At 36.3% G+C, this 22,040-nt stretch overlaps 1 pseudogene; it reads left to right on the forward strand.

Moving 5' to 3' along the window:
- Positions 1-6,237: 6,237 nt before the first annotated feature.
- Positions 6,238-22,040, forward strand: part of LOC105538383 — a 96,663-nt pseudogene continuing 80,860 nt past the window's right edge.

Consider the following 22,040-nt stretch of genomic DNA (forward strand, 5'->3'; position numbering starts at 1 on the left):
CTACAAAACCTTTAGTGTAAACATAGAAGAAAATCTTTGTGACCTTAAGTTGGTAAAGATCTCTCAGAATAGTCACAAAAAGTGCAATTGTTGGAAGAAATATTTATTGAATTTTAAACGTCTACTCTTTGAAAGATGACAATAAAAAGCAAAATGACAAGCCACATACTGGGATAAAATACGTGGAAATACATTTCTGATAAAGGACGTGGTCTGAAACAGATTAATAATTTGTGCACTTCAATTATTTTCAAAAAGCCCAATAAAAATAGGCAAAATATTTGAATAGACACTTCATCGAAGAAAATATGTAGATGGCCAAAATCCATATGAAAACATGCTCACCATCATTAGTCACTGGATAAATACAAATAGAAACTTCAATAACATATTGGCTTATTTTTATAAAAACTGACAATACCAAGTGCTGGTGAGAATGTAGAGCAGTTGGAACTCTCATGTATTGTTGGTGGAAATATGTGATAGTAAAAATATTTTGGAAAAGAACTTGGAATATTCTTACAAAGTAAAACATAGTCATATTCATCATACTGCCCAGCAATCCTTGTCCTGTGTATTTATCCATATGCCCACACAAAGACTTATGTTTGAGTCTTTATATAGCCTCTTAAGAACTGGGAATAACCCAGTGTTGTTCAGTTGTTGAATGGATGCACAAACTGTGGTGCATTAATAAAACAGAATACTACTTCTCAAAAAAATCAAACAAACTACTGATTCATGCAATGACAATGATGAATCTCAAAAGCGTTATGCTAAAAGACAGAAGCCAGAAACAAAAATCTACACAAGGTATCATTCCATTGATACTACATTCTGGAAGATGTAAAATTATAGGGACAGAAATCAGATCAGGGGCTGAAGTAGGTGAGGTTATTATTTTCAAAGGGGGATGAGAAAAACTTTTGGAGTGATGAAAATATTCTATAACTTAATTTCAGTAGTGGTTACATGATGATCATGGTTACATGACCAACAATCATGGCTACCTGTTACTCAAACAAATTGAATTGTACATTTAAATGGGTAGAATCTTACTGCAAGTAAATCATACTTCAATAAATCTAACTTTAGCAAAGTAGAACGTGTAAAAATGTATAAATTGTGGCAATTTGAATTAGCTCTCTGACAGAACTTAGAAAAACTACTTTCTGGGAAATATTCAAGTATATGGACAAGAGTTTAAAAGCATTCTTCTAAGCAAAAGACACTGTCAACTGTTTAAGTAGAAATAGTATTCACATTTTTATTACAATGTTTTGGGTTAATCACATTTCATAAAATCATAAATATTATATTTATTCCTTTGCTTAAAAGCTAAAACTATAATATTTAATACTAGTCCTAAAGATAAGTGATTATTTTTAATATTCTTTTTCTCCTGTTTTGGAAAATTATTTGACAAATGTCACAAACTATTAACTGGTTTTGAAATCTCTTCCAGAATATTCTAGGGATAAACTCTGCTCATGTTGTTAGAACACATGTTATTTTATTGTACAATTATCAGACTTTAGAAATGACTTCTCACAAATTTGTCTATCTTAGTTCAACATGCATTCCATAATTTCCTGGGGCCATATCCATACATCTTTTGTAAAAGATATTCTCTTTGAAACCTGTAGATTCTTATAAATTGGGGTAGGAGGTGATAAACTAGGCACTGAAATTTGAAGACATTGGGAAAGAAACCACCTGAAGAAATCATTTTCCTCTGCTTGTTGGCTACTAATATCAGACGTCCCACTGTTAAATATACATAAGCTTAAGATGCAAGCATCCTGGGAAGGGATAACTAAAATTTCCCAATGCCTTAGAGGTAAGAATATTCATCTATTTATTTTTCTCTATCAGGAAGAATGAGGAATCCATTTGAACACCCTGGAGAAATAGATAACAGGGAGATGAAGGGATTTAGAAAGGAGACAGTTGGCCCACAGGGGGGAAAAAAAACTTTTATGGACGGCACAATACTTATCAGTACTGATTATTTAAGAACAAATGTGAATGTTTCTTTACAAACTTCTCCAATAAAGGGGATTTTTTCCTTTATATTGTTAAAACTCCAATTTTGACATATAGATAATTATCACAACTCTCGTGCATTTACTCATTTTTTATTTACATAGTTTTACTTTCATAACTCATATACTCACTTTATTTGATTCCAGGAGTATAATGGAAGGAATGGGTAACCTGTATATCATTCACTAAACATCTGCCTCGAAAACAAAAGCAATCAATACAGGATACTTTAATCCTATTTGTAACATGGCATTGTGTGGTGTTACAACAGGAAAAAAATTATTGATGGTAAGCTTTTGTTTCTTTAAGTCTTCAGCTAGGTAAGAAATATGGTCACTTCTCTTTTAAGGTTGTATTCATTTTTAATGACATTGCTTTTTGTAAACAATAATGGTCTAATCTTTTAAAAAATTGTATATATAGCTTAAGTATCAGTTTCACTGGAGAACAATGCCTTTGTTTTACTGTGCACATCAAATAAGATGAGGTGTCAAGTCCGATTATTTACTCTAAGTAAATTCTAGACTTCTGACTATCTATGATTATTTTTTTGTTTTACTCTCTACGAGAGAGATCTGATCCATTAGTTCCTTCACCTACAAGCAATTATTAACATCTCTAAAATTGTTTTTCTTATTCACATTCAAATTCAATATTTTCAATAATAGCATCCAACTATAGAATTTTATTTTATTTATTTTTTCTAATAATTCATAAAATCTTAGTTGAATTTATAATAAAATTACCAGTGTAGGAGTGATGCCAAGATCATTTTGTATTGTAATGTAAAAAAGAAAACTTCTCCTTCCCTTTTATAGATTACAATATAGAGTATATTTTAACCAATCAATTATCTGTTCATTTATAGATACTATATGCGGGCATTGCTAACACCTAACAAATCATCTTGAGGTAATTACAGTATAATGTTCTCCAAATTAGTTCTTGTGATTTCATGTTATAAGTCTTAGAAATATAAATTCTGCAGATGTAGCTATCTAGTCTTGAGAACCTAGCCTTATGATAAGATATTATTCTAATGAAAATCCTGTCATTTTAATTTTAATTTATAAAAGACCTTCAGTGTTTGATACTTACTTGCAAAGCTAAAGTAAATGATTATTTATTCCAGAGTTAACAAACTGCCCAATGACAATTCTACATCTCATACTCATGTCATAAGAATATTAGGCAAATTTAAAAGGCCACAAAACATACTCATACAATGTATTGCCAGTTATCACAGTTGCATATACTAACAGGTCTAAGAGGTAAATATCATATAGTCTGGCGATATTAATGAAAATTACAGTGCACAAACCTCCAAAGAAATCACCTCCATAAAGAAATGAGAACATTGACAAAATGTTGTCAAATAAACTTTTTCACAACTCTGGGAATTAACCAACAGCTTATAGCAATTCTTGTCACATATATTCAAGAAAACAGTAAGAACAGCAAGTTTCATGGTATTTTAACTTATTCTAGTCCAATCTGCCCCTTCCCAGATCAGCACTACTATTGAAAACCACCACCTCACAATCATTGTAAAACCCAGAAGCTTGGCAGGCACTGGAAGAGATACATGGAATTGGAGATCATTTTAAGCCCCATTCCAAGAGACTTATCATTATTCTACCTGTTGGTTAATCTTTCCAAGTTCCTACTCAAAAGATGTCTTCTTTTTGGGAGCTTACAAAATATGAAATAAATTTCCTTAGGTGACTTGGTCAAAAACAATTACAGAAATTGTTTAACATTGGGGTTGTCAAGAACAGAGTATAACAGTTGGGGTAAATAATAGATTATCCAAAAAGGTTAAAACAAAAATCTTTTGAATGAGATGTGCCTAGGAAATTTGAAAAGTTATGACATGTTTCTGAGACTCTAGATGTCCGTATGTATAGGGTTTTGTGCATGCTCAGGACTGTGTGCATACTCAAGAAACATCTGAAAAGACCTTATTTCTCACCACTGGCTGATGTTGAGGCTCTGTACAAGTAGGAAATGGAGACTAAAGCAGACTTTTCAACTGCTTAGCTGAGTGTTGAAGGCATGACTCAACAAGCATACAGAGCTCCTTGACAAAGACTGAGAAAGGTATATGTTGCAGGCATTTAAGAAGCTCTTGGTACAATAATTAACTGACTACTAATCTAACTGGGCAGAGACTTTAGTGGCCACATACAACAAAGGATGTAGACTTTTGAAAATCAGTTCAGAAAAGTAGCTAAGCAAGCAAAGAACAATGGCTAACAGCAAAAAGTAGAAAACCTGGGAACTGTGGAAAATCTGATATCCGGAGCTGCTACGTTATATTATTTCAAATTTCTAGTTTTGATTTTAAAAATGACATGCAAAGAAACAAGAAAATATGACTCAGGCACATGAAAAAAAAGTATTCAATAGAAATTGTTATTGAGGAAGCCCAGACATTGGACTTATTGGACAATGATTCTAAACTAACCTTTTAAAATATATTCAAAGAATTAAATGTAACCATGTCTAGTGAACTAAACTATGAGAATGATGTCTCACCAAAGAAAGAACTTATATAAACAAATATATATCATAAAAAGGAACAAAATGGTAATTATGGGCTTGCAAATAAAATAACTGAAATGAAAATTTCACTAGAGCACTTGATATGGTTTGGATTTATGTCCGCACCCAAATCTCATGTCGAATTGTAATCCTCAGTGTTGGAGGAGGGGTCTGGTGAAAGGTGATTGTATCATGGGGTTGGACTTCCCCCTTGCTCTTCTCATGATAGTGAGCGAGATCTCAAGAAATCTGGTTGTTTAAAAACGTATAGCACCTCCCCTCTTACTCTATTCCTCCTGCTCCAGCCATGTAGAACATGCCCATTTCCCCTTCACCTTCTGCCATGATTGTAAATTTCCTGAGACCTCCCCAGCCATACTTGTTGTACAGCCTGCAGAACCATGAGCCAATTAAATCTCTTTTCTTTATAAATTACCCAGTCTCAAGTAGTTCTTTATGGAAGTGCAAGAATGGTCTAATGCAGGGCTCGACATCAGATTTGAGAAGACAGAAGAAAGAATTAACATATTTAAAGATAGGTCAATTTAAATTATGCAGTCTGAGGAGAAGAAAGAAAGAATTAAAAAAATTAACACAACCTAAGCGACATGTGGGATACCATCAAGAGTACCAAAATATGCATGAGGAAGGAGATTTCCAGAAGGAAAGGAGAAACACAAGTAGCAGAAAAACTTTTGAAGAGGCAATGACATAAAACTTCCCAAAACTGATTTAAAAAAAATGCTAATATGAAATCTGAAAAGCTCAACAAATTCCAAATAGAATAATCTCCAAAAGATCCACACCTGTGTATATCAAAATAAAACTGTCAGAAGAAAATGAAAATATATCTTGAAAGTAGCAATATTGAACCAGCTTATCACATATAAAGGATATTCATTCATATTAACTCCCAGTTTATCACTGGATACAACAGAGGTCAAAGGCAATAAAATGATATATTTACTGTGATGAAATAAAAAGACTGTAAACCAAAAATTCCACATCCAGCAAAATTATTCTTCAAAGATGAAGGAAAAACTAAGACATTGCCAGATAAACAAAAGCTGTGAGAACTTACTGTTAACAAACCTTCCCTACAAAAAAAAATTCTATTAGAATTTATTATCATGCTAGCTGAAATGAAAAGACATAAGAGAAAAGCATAAATCAATATGAAGGAATAAAGAGCATTGGTAAAGTTAACTCTCTGAATAAATGTAAAAGACAGTATAAATGCCCTTTTGTTTGTATCTTTTTATTTCTCCTATCTAATTGAAAAGATAACTACATGAAGCAGTAATTATATATATGCTTAACAGGCACAACATATATACATTTAATTTGTATGACAATAAAAGCACAAAGGAGGGGTTAGAAAATAGGAGCAAACTTTTTATATACTATTGACACTAAGTTGGTATTAATGTGAAATACATTGTTAAATATTAACATATTAATTTTAATCTATAAGGCAGCTGATTTTTAAAACTAGCTAAAAAATAGAGTAAAAGAGATATTTTCATTCATGCTCACCTGGTGTCTGATGCCTTAAGCTTAGGCTAAGATCTGGGATATCAAGGAAGACTCTAATGTGTACCTGCAGCAAGTCTCTCTTGGTATACAGGGACCATTAAAGACCCTAAGATGTGGAGTTATAGACATCAAAATTACCTACTTGTCCCAGAGATCTCAGAGACTTCATGCCACCTGGGCAAAGAAGTTGGATCCGAGTGGCAACAACCTGTCCCTGTGCCTTTAGACAGCCTGCTGGTGGAGGTCTCAGGAATGCTGAAGCACCTGGACCTGAACCACTGCCAACTAAAGGACTCCCCCTTCAGTAGCCTCTTGCCTACCCTATGCCACTGCTTTCACCTTAGCCAAGTGGTCATCTCCAGCAACCACATCTCAGAGCTGGCCATCAAGTATGTGGTAAAGTAACTGACAGTGTTAAAAAAGCTGGAGATTGGGAAGTATCCTGTCCTTGTTGAATACTTTGAATATATGGATGACCACAGATGGGTTAATATCAACACTTGTCCAAATGCACACCAAGTTGTGGGAAATGTTGCAAGTTTTGTCATGGCCCAACCTGGAATGAAGAACTTCTGTCTTTCTCTCTGTGACATAGGTGTAGCAGACATGGGAGGGAATAGAAAATCAAATCAGAGTAGCAGTGGGGAACAGTGTAGGAATACACTAATTTGCTGATTTAAAAAAAAAAAACTTTCAAAATTAAAAAAATAAGTAAAGAAATACATATAGCAAAAGAAATGAAAAGGAAACGCTATGTTATTCACAACACAGATTCTTTGGGATATTAAAGGTATTATGTGAAAAAAAAAGTTTCCATGTCTAAGTATATTTCAAATCACATACAGTAAAACAAATTCTTTTGCTGAAAGATTTATTAAATATTGTAAAACATTAATATATACTATTAAACTTCCGTAAGGAATATAGTATGAAGAATTTTCCAAACATACTTAAACATAAAACTATCTTTTCAGAGATTATTTCATAAACCTAAGGGTCCACTTAGAAGACTCTTTAAGACATAGTAAATTAAATCTTAATATTTAGAATAACAACAAAGACCTGTTATTTTCATAGTCCTGAAAATGAATTCTGACAGTATTCTCTGTCGATGTTTGAGAACGAAACCTTTTACTACCTTTCTTTTGTAAAGAAGATAAAAGTTGTATTTTATTTATGAATTTATACTGGCATGTGCTATATATGGGAAAGTAGATTGAAATCATGTAAAGACTGGAAGGACAGGAATAAAAGTGGTCACATGAGCTTTTGAGTCTGGTATAATTACTAGCCACTTACAAACTTCATGACATCAGGCAAGTGACTTAATCTAGCTAAGTCTACATTTTATGCTCTGTAAAGTAGAAAGTGAATACCTAGTTCAAAGGATGGGTGAAAGGAATAGAAGAGAAATACATCTTATTATGTCCAACATCTTACTGTGGTATCTGACACACAGCAAGCATATTTGACTCCATGAGTAATATTTTATAGTAGGTCCAATAAATGTTTACATCAACATTGTACTAGGGCCATAACTCATTCTTAGAATACTCAAAAGATGTATTGCTTTCAGTTATTTTACATGAAGTTTACTACTAAATAAAAATTGCATCCATTACTGAAAATGCAGCAGCTACTGTACAAGTGAAGGGTTCATGTGGATGTTGTGAGGTGTGGCACCTCTTCCAGATTAATAAGCATGCCAGAGGAATGCTTGTCTGTACAGAGATAGGCAGTGGAAAAATAAAATGTCCTGTGCAAGAAGTGGAGGTGAGTAAGTAATCATTGTTACATTCAGTTCGCACCCAATGCTACATTCTGAATGTTTGTGTCCCCTCAAAATTCATATGTTGAAATCTTAAACCCCAAGGTGATGGTGTTAGGAGATGGCACCTTTGGGAAGTGATTAGACCATGAGGGTGGAGCCCTCTTGTGTGGGATTAGTGCCATTATTAAAAAGGTGCAAAAGAGTTCCCTTGCTCTTTCTTATGTAAGGTTACAGTTAGAAAATAGCAATGGATGAGGACATGGGCCCTCATCAGACACCAAATTTGCTGGTGTGTTTATCTTGGTCTTCCCAGCCTCCAGAACTGTGAAAAATAAATGTTTGTTGTTTATAAGCCACCCAATATATGGTATTCTGTTACAGCAACCTGAACTGACTAAGATGCCCTGAGAAAGTAAAGCATAGAATTAAAATAGTAACTACTATTTATGCAGCACATACTATGTGCTTAAGCTATACTTTACCCATATTACCTCGTGTTACCTTCACAACAGCTTTTTGAGGTTGTAAAATTTCTATCCCAACTTTATAAGGTTTATAAGGTTTATAATAATAGTTATATTATTATTATCCCTGATCTGCTAATGGAGAAACTGAGACTAGAATAATTCACTAGCTATATAATTCAGAAAATGTATTCAGCAGTTATGAAGATTAAATGAGATGTGTATAAAGCACTTAGCATAATTCTTAGAACATAGTAAGTGTTTAATAAATGCTACTTAGTGGATTTTGAAGGAACATGGATGGAGTTAGAGGCTATTATACTTAACAAACTAACACAGGAACAGAAAAACAAGTATCACAGGTTCTCACTTATAAGTGAGAGCTGAATGATGAGAACTCATGAACACAAAGAAGGGAACAAAAGACACTGAAGTCTGCTTGAGGGTAGAGGGTGGGAGGATGGAGAGGATTAGAAAAAATAACTATTGGGTACTTAACTTGGGTGGTGAAATAATCTGTACACCAAACCCCCATGACATGAGTTTATCTGTGTAACAAACCTTCACATGTACCCTTGAACCTAAAACAAAAATAAATAAATAAATAATAAATAAATAAATCTCCAAGATCTGGGAAAAAGAAAAAATAAATAAATGCTAGGTATAATTATTCTAACTATGAGGTCTTCAGAATACGTAAAATAATAATAGTTTTCTCATATGTGAAAATAAGGATACCTATCTCATAGAAGTGTTGTGAGGATTAAATGAGATTATACATGTATAGCCTCTGCACATACCAAGGGCTTAATAAATGTTAGCTGTTATTACTCTCATTGCATATGTGCAAACCAGAGCACACAAAGGAGTAAGTAGCATGTCTAAGGTCATAAGAGCAATTATAGATCCAGATCTTAATCCAATAGCTTAAGATCATAGTCTGGATATTTAACCACTTAGTAGTAGAACTCATTTTTTATCTAATTAGCAGAGTTAAAGTACTCTTCCAAGCACCATTTACATATGCACATATGCTCTTTGGGAAGGGAGATAGGACCTATTGCCTTTTCTTATTAACACATCAGCCCAAATTGGCTCCTAAATTTAGCTAATTGTCACTTCAGGAGGCCCAGAGAGACTGCTCAGAGGAGAAAAGAGATGGCACTGTAACACTGAATAAGGAGTAAGTGGAGTTAATCGTATCTACCAGCTTTAATATTACAGAGTAACTCGTATCTAAAGAGTAACTCATATCTAAAGAGTAATCATATCTAAAGAGTAACTCATATCTAAGGAGTAACTCATATCTAAAGCTGGTAGATATGATGAACTCCACTTACCCCTTATTCAATTTAGATATGGGTTACAGAGTATGGACATTACGCCAGGGAGAGCAAGTTGCAAAAAAAGGGAGTACCCAAATGGCTGGGTACCAAAACTTAATTCCTTAAAAGACCAACTCATTTAATTCAGTGTCCCTGTTAGATTAGCTGCTGGGCTATCAATTTCAATTTCATGACTGAATGCTGTATTTCTGAGCCCACTTAATTTAATGCCCACAGTTGGTCCAGTGAAAGGAGGACAGTTGTATCTAACTCCACAACCAACCCAAATTCCTGCCTGGATAGGACAAATGAAGTTTAGTTAATACCCACAAGAGTATTGTTGAGCACAGGCCTTTAACTGTCCACCAAGTTAATTCTCAGGTCAATAGTCTCCTTTCACAGTTCCTTAGTTCACCTTTTCTCTTTCCATTGCAAACTTTCATTGCTTACACCACGTGGTGTAAGGCCTAACACTAACGCCTGATATTATGTGCTGCCTTGACATCTGGTGAAACTTGGACAGCTTCAAGTGACCCAATTGCAACTTCCTTTCCCAAATCTTTTCCCACAATTAAGGCCTCCAAGCTAAACAACCCTTCTTATCAAATGCACCGGGTGCAGTTTCTACTTATCTCTGAATAGTCAGTTTCAGTTCACTGACAGCTTGTGTAACTATTCAATTACACACTTTCCTGAAAGTACTAGGGATCATGTCACAATCTTGATACTATTATGCAAAGCCTGCCTCCCATAGCCCATACTTTTTCACTCTTCCTAAATGCAACCCCCACTGTAACCTTGCATGGCATGCTATGCCCTCCTTCCTGGGGCAGTGTGTATATGTCATTATTAAAATGCTGTTAATATCATCTGCCCTGCATCTGTTGTTAGGTGTTTGGCAATTCTCTAAACTATAAGGCAAGAAGTCCTCTGTCATCAAAGGGATTAATACAACACAACTGAAACAACTGTCATCATCAACAGAATGGTCCAACTATGACCAGGGACACCCGGTCAGCTTTACCAAAGTTTTTTTGTCTAACTGGCTTCATGATATGGTAAAGACCACCTGGGATGAAACTGGCAACTGCTGGTGGGCTTGCACTTTTGCATAAGCAGCACTTCGTTGTATTTGTTGGATGTTGCTCTCTCTTTCTACCCTACAATGCTCTTGTGTCCCCAAGATAAGAATTACTATTAGTCGACTATATCCCAATATGACGTGTTAAAGGATTTAGCCTGTGTTTGACACAAGGTCTCTGAGGCCCTTGCATGTAAAATCATTGACAGCTCCATGTCTTAACCAGTCAGTGCTTGAGTCCTGCTTACCAATAGACAGGTTAGAGCTTTCAGAGCACTGTGTCTAGCCCCATGACCATCACTATACAGACATTGTTTGTGATTGTGCATCCTTACAATGGAACTGCGAACGGCCCTTTGTGAGGTTTGTGAAAAAGAAGAAGACTACCATCGCAGGGTACAATTAATTATGGCATCCCAGTTGCCTAACAACAGTTTTTGTTGCTGAAGCAAAGAGGCAGCCTTACCCATCTCCTGTGCTGCTGCTTCTCTTGCTGCTCTCCTGACCCTCAAAGATATCAAAGTGAACATTCATGGCAGTTCATTGCCCAGGCATTTATGACAAAAGTAAAGGGGAAGTATTTGGCACCAGCACCTTCAAAAACACTAAGCAAGGTAACTTAATTACTCTCCCAATGAAAAACCCCTAGCCAATATGGCTGGATTTTGCTTAGTACTGCTGCTTACCAGCATGCCAAAGGGTTAATATTGTGATCACGAGGCTGGATGACTTCCACCTAGGCCATAGATAAAATTACTTTACTGGATGTGGACCCTCACCTTGGGAAGATTGACAGACACTCCCTGAAGGAGAAGGAGGAGGCAGCCTATGACATGAGCCACTGGGCTCAAACTTTTCCCTGTAACCAACCAGAAAGTCTGCACTATGTGTGATTAGACGGAGACAGAAACTGAAAGCTGTCAATTCATGTGGCTAAAAATCCAAAACATTCTGAAGAAATTTTTACAGACAGAAAAGGAAGTAAAATAGTATGCTGAAGTCCATACTCTTAATAGCAGACAACTCACCAGGATCTTTAAATACCTCTGCTGCTGCCACCTATGGCTCTATAACAACAAGGTTCCTGATACTCAGGGTTTATAGGAGAAAATACCCACTGCGCCATTGTAAAGTAAAGAGCTTAACTCAAACCTTCCCCATGTTAATAGTTGCTTTATGGGGTTTAAATATCCCAACCTTGAGTCAAGTTTGAATAAAGAGTTTAACTCAAACCTGACTCAAGCGTGAGCTTCTTAAACCCCATAAAGCAACTATTGACATGGGGAAGACCCCTAACCCTGACAACATCGATTTGAGGCTCTCTGGAGAAAGAAATTTATAAATAAAGGCAGAATAGAGGAGACACTTCCTGAAGTATAATCAATGTGTATAGGTGGTGCGGGATGAGGGTGAAGGGATGATGCAAGGAATAGGAAATAAAGAAAGAAACCAGAATACGGAGGAGAAAATACAGAACTGAAATAAAAGTCCACAAATTGACCCAATTATAAGTTCAAAATTTACTACAAAAATTTATACAATGAAAATAAGAGTGCTAATTGACTTTTACACCTATGCAACATAGGTCCTGAATTAACCGTAATATCTGCTGAAGTATATCAATTGCCAAGGCTTAATGGCCTTAATCAATACTGGGGTTCAGATTAGTTATACCCGTAGATCTCATTAAATTTGAATATGGCACCCCACCCATAATCTTAGGGAAATTATGGAATATAAAACAGAAGACAAATAGATATGCTTCTCCTTAACCATTGAAGCTAGTGATTTGCCTAAATTCCCCATCATCATAGCACCCATTGGCCTCATTTTAGGACAAATTCATAGTGGGCACAGATACTCTGACACAATGAGTAATAAATTAAAACTAAATTAAGTCTTTGGCACAAATTGGCTAAAAAAATGGGACTCCATGGACCATATCCTCAATTACAATAGTTAATATGGTCCAATATAAATCAAAACAGGGCCTTCAAGGATCAAAACCTACTATACAAGACCTATTGCATTTAGTGAAAGAATGATTATCCCAACTGTTTCTCTCCTTAACTTCCCAATTGCCTATTCTTAAACTTAAAATGAGTGGTTCTTTACAGTGGATTATCAAAACCTTCAAACTGTAGTCACATCCACTAATGCCTCCATATGTAGTATTTAATATTACCAAAATTACTAAATCCATCCAGTCAGCAAGTGGTATGTATTTTGTGATTATATTTGGCCAATATGTTCTGATTAGTACCTCTTTCAAAAGTCTTTTGGTCATAATTTGCCTTCATGTCCAAATGGAAATGACACTTAAATGTCCATGGGATACCTCAGTAACTTTACCATCACCCACTGCCTTTACAGGCAATATCTTAACTACATACACCTTCCTCCAGTGTCACAGGTATAACATTACATACATAACATCCTCTGAAGAAAAAATGTATTTGATACACTTATTCAGGGTTTACAAATAAGTCCACAAAAAAGAGATGGGCCATCGTTCTGTACATAGTGCAAGGGCCACACTGCCTTTGTTAAATAACTAAGCACTATTTGTTAAACCAAGGGCTGCTCCATCCCTGACCACTGTCAGGAAACAACTATTGACCCTTTCAATACCCTCAATGTTAAAACAAGACCAACATTTTTTAGGCCTTTGAGGTTCTGCAGGCAACATATCCCTCATTTTAAAATTGCATTTAATCTCACTTATGCTGTTACCTGCATATCAGCCCAATGTGAATGACACCCTCTCCAATAAAGGCTCTAGAATCTGTCCAAATTCCCATACAACAGACATTTCTATTAATGGCCCTGTGATTCTCTCACTTTAGAGGCTTTAACAGCCTCTTCTCATGTCTTCTAAAGTCTCTGGACCAACCATGATAATCATAAGTTGCCCATAGACTTCTGATGCAAGAAATTGCCCTCCATGACCACACACTACACTAGAACAGTGTGATAATTAATTTTTTTTTTTTTGAGATGGAGTTTCGGTCTTGTCGCCCAGGCTGGAGTGCAATGGTGTGATCTTGGCTCACTGCAACCTCCGCCTCCCGGGTTCAAGCAATTCTCCTGCCTCAGCCTCCTGAGTAGCTGGGATTATAGGCATTTACCACCACACCCGGCTAATGTTTTATTTTTAATAGAGATGGGGTTTCTCCATGTTGGTCAGGCTGGTCTCGAACTCCTGATCTCAGGTGATCCACCCCCCCCTTAGCCTCACAAAGTGCTGGGACTGCAGGCGTGACCCACGGTGCCCAGCCCATTATTTCTAGGTGTAAGGATGTTTCTGGAAGAGATTAGTATTAGAATTAGTGGACTGAGTAAAGCAGATGGCTCTCTCCCATATCATCCAAACTGTCACGGACTTGAACAGAAAAAAAAAAAAAACTTCACCCCCTCTCTGATTGCATGAGTTGAACATTGATTTTCTGCTGCCCTTGGCACTCCTGGTTCTCTGGTTTGCAGATCTTAACTGGAATCTACACCATTGTCTGTCTGGCTCTCAGGCCTTCTAACTACACCACTGGCTTTCCTGGGCCTTCAGTTTGAAGACAGCATATTGTGGGACTTTTCAGAGCCTATAATTTCATCAGGCAATGTCCTATAATCAATCTACTTATAGATACATAATAGGAGATTATATATATTGGTTTTGTTTCTCTGAAAAGTCATTACTAATAAAAACAATTGCCGGCCCCCTGCTGATCTCTTTTAGAAACAGAGACTTTCACAGACCCTGAACTTATGAACCTTCATACTAAGCTGTCAGTTATACCTTGGGCTATAAAAGCAATATCATGAAAGCTTAACTTGGTTACTAAGGCATCTGTGCTACAGCATGGAACAAAACCTGGGCCCTATGGTATGTCCCACTTGCAGGAAAAGGTGACCTCCCCCGCAGGGGGACTGATAAGTCCATTGGCAAATGTCATGGTGCTAAAAGAGGTCATTTCTCTCCCAAGCTTCTTTACGGCTTGGAGACTCCCTTGGGATCAACGGAGTGAACAACAATGGAAGTTCATACACTTTACGGACAATATTGCCACCATATAGATGACAGATCTTAATAGAGAGTTTCCGCCTTTTCATCTCTTAACCAGGACATTTCTGATGAAGGACCAAACCCAATGATCAGCACAATTGGCCACACTTCAGTCACCTTAGCACTGGATGCTCTGTTCAGCAAATGGGCCCACCTGTAATTTTTTATAAACTCTTGAGTCATTGCCTAAGAGTTTTCCCTTTGGAATAAAGAAGCTCTTGCTTCACAGATTCCCAAAATATAAGTCAAGGTAATTGATATCTCTACATATACTAAGGCCACAATGCAAGGCCTTACCAGAAAACTCCATATATACATCGGAGCTCCAGACATTGCTAATAGTTACCAAGGCACTCATTTTACTTCTTATAACACACATGCTGGGATCTGGAAAAACGCATTCAATGGAACGTCTACCTTCCCTATAGGTCCCAGGAAACTGGCTTAACTGAGGAATAATCAGCTTCTCAAACAACTCTTATTTAAGTTGCAAAGTGGCAAATGTATCCACTTGTGGGTGTAAGTATTGCCACAGGCATTGATTAGCCTAAATACATGGGAACATGCACTCCCTACACCAATGCCACAGCTTCCTCAATTGCATTTATTGTCTGCTAAAGAATACACCAATAAGGTTCAAGGTTTTTACTACCACTTCTACCTCTTTGTCAAGGGCCTACTTTACTTCCTCAGAAGACATTTGTCCTACACCCTAGGGGTCCCAGTCATTACTAAGGTTTAAACTGATGTCAAGTCATCAAGGGGTCAATTGTGGTATAAGGCCTAAAATTATGGTTCAATATTATGTGCTGCTTTGACATCTGGCAAAACTGGGAGGGCCTCATATGCTTAACCACATATTCCTCTTCCCACTCTGTTTTCTCAGATAAGGTCCTTTAGCCAATCAACTCCTTCCCCCTTATCAAGGAAACTAGGCACTGTTCCTCTTATCCCTGAGTAGTGTGTTTTCATTTCCCTGTCAGCCTGCAAAGTTATTCAAAAAAGCCAAGAACATCCTCCTGTGGGAGGATCCTCCCTCTTAATACTACAAACCTGATTTCCACAACCCATGGTTGTTCACTCTATTCTTGAGCACAACCCCTGTGTGGCCCTGTGGTGTGCAGTGTCCTCCTTCCCTGGGCTTTGAGTATATGTGACTAACAACTGCTGTCAATCTCATTGTTTCAGTGTTGGGTGCAGTGTATTTGTGCATACTCATAAACCTAGGACAAGGATCCCTCCCTCATCAACCCGGTAAATAGATAACTAAATACAACCTTTCATTAGGTGGCCAATAAACACTGATGAATGCCAACCAGCTGTCCCTTCAGGAAAGCCTGTCCTCTGCCAGGCATGGAAAACAGGAGAGGGCAAGAGATGCATTTCATTTGGAAGAAGTACAAGCTACGTCAGAGTAAATATGGATTATGGGATGAAATGATGGTCAAATGAGTCAGATTCGAAGGCTACATTTTCTTCCTCTTCCAAGACTAAAGTTGTGAGTTGTGCAAATTAAAGGTAGTAAAGTAAAAAGAGAGCAAGAAAGGGGAGTTTAAATACCACTTCCCAAAATGTTCCTAAGGAGCCTGTGAGACAGGCTTGAAAGAGCAAGATAGCAGGTGGATAATGTACAAACACTGATTTAAATAGAAATCAGCGTTTTATTTAGACATAGGAAAATGTGCATTTGTAAGAATGAGATCAAGTGAGAAAAAATCTGTTATAGATGGCAGGAACCATCTCTTTGTCTTTTTAGTATATATTCTCACAGACTCTAATGAGCAATGGGTCCCTGCAATGAATACAAAAATTCAATAACAGGTGTTAGAAATAATCATCCAATCTATTAATCCCTACTTCAGTTTATAAATTCAGGATTGTTTTGTTATTTTTCTCTACCACTATATTGTAATTGATGCATTTTACCTTGGAATAATTAACTGCTTTGAATAAGAAAAACTCTTCACTTAACATTTTAATTAAAAAAATAATATATTCTTACAGACGATGTATTGGAAAACTGGGATTTCATTAGGCCTTTTTAAAAATTAGTCTCGTGGCTGGGCTTCCTCTGTCCGTTTGAAACCTACCAGCCAAAAGTAAAAACAAAATTAAATTTTGGAAAATGTGATCAGTCCCTGCAGCTATTTCCAGGAAGTCTTAGGAAGCATTAGCTATAACTTCAATGGTAACAGTACACTTCCAAAGCAGATGAGTATCTCCGGCTCTGGAAATCAAAGTCTTCATTCCCTTTATGAAACCGACATTGAAAAAAAAAAATCTAAACAAACAAATATGAGAATCACTGTGGCTCTTCCCCTGGAAGCATTTGTGATTTAATGACGTCCATTTCTTAGTGTCCCTTATTATAGCAACTAGGGGATATGGTGATTACAAAGAAATGTTCTTCCGACCTTCTGCTCCTGAATAAGATTTAATAAGATTTCCCTTGGTTGGCCATATCTAGGATAGATCCACTTTGCATTTTACTTTACCTTAGGACAGGTGCAGTCTGGCATTTTCAAAAAAAAAAAAAAAAAAGTAAATGTATGCAGGGCACTATTATCTCTTTTTGTAAAATGAGTAATGTTACTTTAATTGATTTAGGGATTTAGAGTTAGGAAGTCAATAAATGAACAACGTTATCTTTGTTTTTTTTTTTTTTTTCTTCTCATGTAGCATCTAGAAGAGTTCTAAGCATATAGTAAATGCATAAAAATTAACAAATTTCTATTGGTTACTTTGTCTTCTAAATGTGCAAATAGACAACTGAACAAACTGCTCCCTATTCATAGAGCTTTTGTTTCATATTTGTTGTTCAAAAAGACAAGCCTAATGATGCTGGAAAATAGATCACTTGATAATTTAGCCTGAATTTTTTCCTTAATAATATTAATAATGTCTATTTACTTGCCCTTTTTTGTAGGTTACGTAAAGGGCACTTCTGCTTGCTGGTACAGGGAGAAAATCCTAGACGTTTGGTTCCAAACCTGTAGATGGTAGATTTCTAGGCAACCGAGAAGTTATTATAAGTCATCTATGAAGCCAGAGGCAAATTCTAATGATTTGCTCTACAAATAGAATAGAATCAAATACAATGAAATAGAATTTAAAAATAAGGGTCTTTATTTATAAGAAAAATTTAGACACTTTGGTCTAGATAAACTCAGGTTCTCTTCTAATCCTATAGCTCCTCTGACATTGAAATATAAAACAATTGCATGTTTTCTAAACTCCTAAAAGTAAGTTCTAAATCCAAAGCTCTGACATCTTATTTCCTCATCCATGCTCTTGCTTTATGAGTTCCCTCCCTTATATTGCAATATCCCATGTAGTTTAATAACAAAATTCTCTAAATGCTAGCAATTTATTTGATCTCAATAACTTTTTTAAAACATTAACATATAGAAAAATAAGACACAACATTTCATATGGAGTTCAATGTCAATTCTGTAAAAGAATAAGAACATAGGAAAATAAAGTGAGATTATGGCTAACTTGTAGTTTTCTCTTCATAGATTTTTGTAATTCCAAAATTTCTAAAACAAGCACAAGAATAATTTTTGTAATAAACAAATGCCTTGTGAGTCATTTTAGGTAAAGAAAATCAAACAGGAATAATGTGTTATTAGAATTTCAATGGGTTTTGAATTCCTCCTTTTTTTTTTTTTTTCAACTGGTCCACAGTGAGTATCTAAAATCACGTTTAAGTTTTCCTGCTGAGATTAATTCATACATTATTCAAGTTAAGACTACTGAAAAGCTAACATAACCAGAATGTTTCAAGTAATTGCACATTTGTATCTATTATGTTCTGCTTGCATGAGAAAGAGCTTGAAAGGTTAAGTGAAGGTTTTCTGATGAGGACTAAACTCTGATATTCTTATCTTGTCCAAATTCCTATCTAAGAAGTCTGGGGAGTCATGCCCTACAAATAATACATTCTCATCAGATGGGTTTTATTTAACCCTATATATCATGACTTACTTTCCAACCTGACTCTGGCATAACATTATGAAACAAGGAAGAAAATAAAAATATTATAACCCAAAACATGTTTCTTTGCTATATCTTGAAATGGCCCTGCAAGGCTGTCCTTTGTGAAGGAAAATTTGCATCTGTAAAGAATCTCTATTAACACAGCTACATTTTTTTTCTTGTAGACACTCCCAATCCCAAAGAGATTAAAAGCCTAGCACCTTTTAAATAACTGAATAGGAAATATTTGTCATCTATTATCTCTAAGGGTAGCCACTATAAGACTTCAAAAGAACCTTGGTTTCCACAATCTTTTCTCTTAACCTGAATATTTCCTTTCTATGATCCCAGGTCTATAGATAAACTCAACCAATTGTGAACCAAAGAAAGTTTAAATTTACCTATAGCTTAGTAATTAGCTCCCCCACTCCACACTTCCCCTCAACACACACCAACTCCACCTTCGAATTGTCCCATTTTTCTGGACCAAACTAATGTATTTCTTAAATATATTTGATTGATGTCTCATGCCTCCCTAAAATGTATAAAACCAAGCTGCACCCTGACCACCTTGGGAACATGTTCTCAGGACCATCTGAGGGCTGTGTCATGGGCCATGGTCACTCATATTTGGCTCAGAATAAATCTCTTCAAATATTTTACAGTTGACTCTTTTTGTTGACATTGAGGACTTATTAAAACTTTTGGTAGATCGATCAATGCCCCCAAAAATCCCAAAACAGGATCAGTATCCACTCTACCGGCATCATCTCTAGTATTATCATGACTCACTCTAATGCACTTAAATATCTAAGATCAAAAAGTACCTACTTAGTCAGCAGGTTTTCATGTTACAGGTATACTACTACAGAGCAGACCAGTGACATTCTTGACAATCTCCAAATTCAAAACAACAAAAAGACTTATGAAGAGCAAGGTGCAAATTGAAAATAACATCTAACTGTAATATCTGTGTGTAGGTATAACTAGGCTCACTCACTAAGTTACTTACTCCTTCATAGATACAATGAAGGACAAATATAATTCAAATTTGTGCCTAGCAAACCTACAAAATATTCCCTGTTGTGGACCTACAAAGTAATTGGCAATGGCTGGACAATACGCAAGACAGATTTTTATTCTTATATAGTTGGTAAGGTGTTGGGACTCAGAAATCAATACCCCAAAATATGGCAGTTTGTACATGCTGAACTGAAAAAGAATCCTCAAAGTCTTTCTGATTGCCCCCGAACTCCCAACCCCATGCCTCTCTCCCTTAGACTAGAATGAAGTTGTTCTCTGAAGTTCCTTTATCTGAGTAAAGACTGAACCTTCTAAGGTGAACAATTGTCTTTTCTTTCCTTCCCTGTTATCTCATTATCAATGCAGAAAAAAAAAACACCAAGAATGTAACCACACCTGAAAATATCCCTTCACAAGGTAATGTCTGTCTCTCAGAATAATTTAAATTCCAAAAAGAACTACTTACAAGTTAATCTCTGTTCCTCAATTCATTCATTCTCCCTAGTGATCATTTATTGCCCCCACCAACAGAATTTTTCTCCCACTCCCATAACCTGCTTTGCCAGAATCCAAGCCCCTATTCTTTCAGTAACCTCAAGATGGTATATAAATTTCTGCACCCCATTGGGCATGGGTCTTCATTTTGAAGGCTCCCGTGTACATGTTAAATACATTTGTATGTCTTTTCTCCTAGTAATCTGCCTTTTGTCAGTTATTTTCAGAGAACTTTCAGAGGGTGAAAAAGTTTTCCCTTGGCCCCAACATTGTTCAGTTACTGAATATTGATTAACTACCTATTGCAGGACGATTCATTATAATTTAAAAAAAAAAAAAAAAACTTTGTGAAAGAATAGAAATGTCCTAAATATTCACAGTTTATTTATTGTGTTGCCAGTGGAGGGTCTTGACTACGAGTTGTCCATGTCCTTCGCATTTTGAACAAATAATTGAACAAAATGCACAAAGTAGTAGAGGCATGAAACGTGGGAATGAAGCAGCAAAAGAGGAATTTATGAAAGTGAGAAAGCACTCCGCAAGGTGGCAGTGGGCCCGAGCAAGTGGCTCAAGAGCCCAGTTACAAACTTTTCCAGGCTTTAAGTACCCCCTTTGAGGTTCTTATCGGTTACCCCTTATCTGGATGAAGGATTTGGTCTTCTGTGGCTAAGAAGACCTAGGTGAATTGGTGCTCTGTGCAGATAAAGGGAAAGTCCCTGCTTGGCCTGTGGCCAATCTAAGACACTCTCTCTTTCCATCTGAGATGTGGTGGAAGGGGAAGTATTTTAGGGAGAGTAGCCTTTGATCCCTTGTTACTAGGCATGGGGAAATGGGATTTTTCTGTTTTGGTTTAGCTTTAAGAAGTCTGTGTTAATTGGCCTTAGATTTCCTGCCCCTAGACCTTGGTGTTTTTTCTTTTAGGAAGTTAGCACAAATTGGCCCTAAGTTCCCTGTCTCCAGACCCTATTTTCCTGCCTCAATTGTACACATTGAGATAGACTTCTGATATTTTTGTGGCCTATTTCTCACTGGAGCACACACTTACTTTTAACTTGGTTGCTGTAAACCAAAACTAAAATTCTAAGCCCCTCAACCATCTGAATTGACCTCTCCTCTTGGCCAAGGGAATTCCAAAGTTAACCTGAAAAACTAGGTCAGGCCATGATGGGAAGCCTCCCTTTTGGAATTCAGGCACAGCTTTTGACCAGTGTTAACATTAAAACAGATCTTAAGACTGACAAAGCAGACTCTTTGTAGGAATAAGACAACAAATTCCAGTCTGACTCTAGTATAGCATCACATGAAAGATACCAGACCCTGAAATAAGTCAAAATATTTTACCCTAAATAAGTTTCTTTGTCATATCTTGAAATATTCCTGCAAAGCTGTCTCTTGAGGGGAAAATATACATTCTGAAAAGAATCGTCTTCCTTTTCCAGGATGTTTTCCTTGTCCATGAGAGAATCAACTCTGATAAGAAACATTTGCAATCTATTTTCTCTGAAGCTTGCTACCTGGAGGCTTCCTCTATGTAACAGGAACCTTGGTCTCCACAATCCATTGTTTTAACCCAGACATCCCCTTCTATTGATTCTGGGTATTTTATTATTATTATTATAATACTTTAAGTTCTAGGGTACATGTGCATAACGTGCAGGTTTGTTACATATGTATACTTGTGCCATGTTGGTGTGCTGCACCCATCAACTCATCAGCA

The sequence above is a fragment of the Mandrillus leucophaeus genome, unplaced genomic scaffold, assembly GCF_000951045.1.
Source record: "Mandrillus leucophaeus isolate KB7577 unplaced genomic scaffold, Mleu.le_1.0 Scaffold1907, whole genome shotgun sequence".
NCBI lineage: Eukaryota > Metazoa > Chordata > Mammalia > Primates > Cercopithecidae > Mandrillus > Mandrillus leucophaeus.